This window comes from Antedon bifida, chromosome 9, assembly GCF_963402885.1.
Source record: "Antedon bifida chromosome 9, ecAntBifi1.1, whole genome shotgun sequence".
Classification (NCBI taxonomy): domain Eukaryota; kingdom Metazoa; phylum Echinodermata; class Crinoidea; order Comatulida; family Antedonidae; genus Antedon; species Antedon bifida.
Window position 1 is genome coordinate 2,528,529 of NC_136234.1, and position 4,038 is coordinate 2,532,566.

General features: G+C 33.2%; 1 long non-coding RNA gene across 1 annotated transcript in view; it reads left to right on the forward strand.

Moving 5' to 3' along the window:
* The window catches only part of LOC144851802 (uncharacterized), a 34,955-nt gene that overhangs the window by 5,972 nt on the left and 24,945 nt on the right, over nt 1–4,038 (forward strand). Inside the window, exon 2 of the long non-coding RNA XR_013614225.1 lies at nt 2,407–2,521. This is a non-coding gene — a long non-coding RNA (uncharacterized LOC144851802). The remainder of the gene's footprint in view (nt 1–2,406; nt 2,522–4,038) is intronic.

The window sequence follows — 4,038 nt, forward strand, 5'->3', positions numbered from 1 at the left end:
AACTTTAAAAAACGTACATGTGTGCTTTCGTACTATAGCAGTCTATTAACAAGAGATCAAACAAGAATAAAATTCATGCGGCCTAAACTTAAAAACTGATGCGAAAGGAAAAGGGTGTTATGTTATGCAAGCGTTCAAAGTTAAAACGTGATTCGATACATTAGGCGGAAAAGTGGTAGTATAGGCTTATAAGCAAGTGAATTAAATGTCCATAAACAAAATTAATGGAATTTATAGTTTGATTTATAAAATACCGTAGGCCTGGTGTAATACATATTCATTCAGATGCCGCATCACAACATTTTCAATCAATTCATAATAAATTAAGCGATTGTAAAAAGTAACAACTAAAATGCGTGTAAAAACACCAGTTGAGTTGTGTAAACATATATATTTTAATTATGGCATTATTGATCAAGATTGTGAACAATAAAATTAAAATCGTCGATTTAGAACGTGTTTAAACCACAAATTATGACAATGACATTGGAAACGTGTGTAACGATGTGTTAGCGTAATTTGCGTCGATTTACAATCACCAAATTTGAGCTTAACATAATCCGTTTAGAAGCTCCTCAATCAGCAGACAACTATCTATAAAACAGACCAATAATCACATATCTGTAAACGGCTAAACATAAAATCACCGCTAAAATCCGTTGTAAAAATATCGCCAGGAACATGGTCGGTTAACTAAACTACGCTATAAGCCGTACATTGAACTCACGAGCAAAGAGATACAGGGATTAAGAAACGGCTGCAAGTGTTTTCAATGTATGGTGTTAAAAACGACAAAGTTAGCACTAATTACATCATGACTGCCGGTAGGCTTTCCATATTGGCTATTTACGCCGTTGATGACGCAAAGCGGAGACGTTTGCTCGTAATACCCGTCTCCGGATAATAAGCAGTGAATTTCCTTTACGACGGCATTCTCTTCAGCCGATATTTGCCCGTAGATATGGATAAGGAAGTTCCGGACACAAAACATTTAAGCCAATTAAAGAGCAAAGAACTTCGTAAAGAGTTTTTCACTTCCGACATAGGAGTATTGGTTACCTTTTGTTGCTCGTGTTATTCGCCGCAGTGGTTTACGTGTTTTATTAAGGCCTAAAGATTCAATTTGGCAGGGTGGCAGTTCAAAGAGGATAAGCTACCTGAACATGTCCATCAATACATTCTTTAAAATGTTTGCAGCCGGCCTAGTTTCGTATCCAATTTCTGAACAAGTCCCCGCTCTCTTAGGACCAATCAGGTGATGGGTGTTTTTCCTCCTTCGTTCCAAATAACCTCTCGCTCCTTCGTCCTAATTTTCTTCCAGGACCTGTCGGTTTTGTTTTTGTTTAAAATGTCATATCGTCATTCAATTGGCAGACACAATTGATTTAATTTGACACAGTTTAACCTTGTTTTGTTAAATCTAAAAAAAGAGGAAAAAACACCCTACCGTATGCGATATAAAGAGATCTTTGTTTAATAGCAGTTAGGCCTAATTGAATATACTTTTTGTAATCAGGAAAGAGTGAATGGGAAGAGTGACATTTCACTCTGTTCTGTTGTAGGCCCTATATAGGTATCATTACTTAATACATGATATTTAACTTTAAGATAATTAGCATCGATTATAAATTAATCAAGCTTTTATAGAAATAGACACTGTTTACTGGTAATTTGTTAATGCTTTTGACCGGTCCTTGGATTCGGACTAGATCATTTATCTTCCTCTTTTGAACCGCCAGGATTTCACGTCAATTCATGCTTGTCTGCTTTGTATATACGTACTCATCCATCTCTCGTCTGCGTTTTCTCCAACTTCCACAATGAAAACAGATACGAAAGCTATTAACCATTGGTTCTGTATCAGTATTTCTAATCATTTCAGTCCATATTTTACCTGAAGCTGAGGTTAATTGCTTTGCCAAGTTTCATTGTGAGACGTCATTTTGCGTGTTTTCATCACTTCCAACGCCTCGTTTAACACCCGTATTCGACAATGTTTTTCTTGTCATTATATACGAAATCAACAATGGTGAAACCGGGTCATATATACATACCTCACTCAAAATCATGAATGAATAGTAGGTCTAATGCTACTATACATACACGTCTAAATTGACTGCGGTAATGCGACAAAAATAGAATATTTTTCAGAATACAATCTCGATAATTTGTTAGTAAGTTGAGTATAAAGAATAACAAATTGGCATGATTAGTACTACCAATATTTTGTATATTGCCAATTATGTTTTTAAATTTGTAGGACAATAATTTGAGGTCAACCATTTAGTTTTAGAGAATGTGATAATAATAAATAAATACATAACACAAATTTTGGTATCATGCATAACTTAGTGGAAATAAGCTTGTTCAGATCTTGATTCAATACCATAATTTTCTTATTTACAGCTGAAATAATACAACGTACGTTTCCGATCGGCTCTCAGAAGATGCTTTATTTCCGGTGTATTTATTCATTCATCAGGCCTGGACATCAGGAATACCATGCATTTTAGGTGAAAAAGTAAGACATTTTCCAGTATTAAATTCTTATGTTGTTTGCAAGTGTTACATATAACTAACTATAACTGCAGGTTCAAGCAAGTTCAATTTTAAAAACCATAGTACTATTTGTGTTTACTATGTAACATTAGTGAATTTTAGATATTTATTTCCATACAAAACGACCCATATATCGTGATTTTTTAATAATTGGCTAATATTATTCAATTCTCTCACACAGTTCGTGCTATTGTTTTTAATTTGAATCAGTGGTGAGTGCCATAGGCCTATATCAAATTGTAGGTAAACCAACCGCTAAACTTAAACTCCCTCTACCGGTCAAGTTGCAATATCCTTTTATAGGCCTAAGGAGTGTCTTGTAATCCTAGGGTCGTGGGATCAATTCCTGCTTTTCTCACACTTTTATATACACGGCTAAGATGTATTATAATTGCATTGTACAATTGCAGTAACAATATATTTGTCAAAATATACTTAGACCTATAATAATTTGTTAATAATGTTATATCACAATATAGTAAAGTTAATTCTCTGACTGCGGCAGTTTTGGTAAAAGTCTCAAAGGACTTAGATGTAGGCCTAGGTCATTTCAAGATATTTTAACTAGACAGCAATATTATATACCACTTTATTAATCCAAGTTTCTTCAACAATTTTCGATTACAAAAATGATATGTCAAACATTTCATAGATCATTAATATATATTGGCATATTTTCTAACTTCTCCATTTTAGCACGTTTGTTTGCGCTGAGAATTTCTGAAATAGTAAGGAAATAATGTAGGTTGCTTGATGGGTTTAGAAGTTATCTAATTGATAATGTGTAAATTTGAGATTTTTAAACAATTATCAAAAAAATGTTATCAAAATGTCGACGTTTTAAATTTAGAATTAATGTGTGTTGACATACTTAGGGTAAGTATCGCATTTAACACGCACAGACGATAAATTGAATAAGCGCGCGTAATTTTAGTATGGTGTTACGTATCATTTTCTTCACAACCGTATGTCCCTTTACATTATAGTCTGCTATTCAACACATCACGGTATAGAAAAAATATTGACTTTACAGTTTCAAGATGAAAACAAGGTCAGTGAAAAATTATCGAAATATCAAGTAACCAAAATAAGAAGTTGGTGAACGATAGTCAATAATGTAGTTGTATTTTTTCAACCGCGTGGTGTAATACACTTTGAGAAAAGCGGTAACAAACTATTTAGGGTATAATAGGCTATACCAATCAACAACATATTGACAATAGGCACTATATTCAATTTAAACTATAACTAGCATTTATTAAGATATATGCAAACAAAAATTATAATCATTTATTCATCAACTACGGACTTTAATGTCGAAATACTAGAATGTGATATAAGTAAATTCTCTGAAGTTACGCCTATCAAATTAGGTCCTATATTCCGTGGAGTTTGCAGAAAATATAGACCTAAATTATAGCCTGTGTTTGTTTTAGGCCTAGAACCGTTGAAAGTTCTGAATTGAAATAAAATAAAATA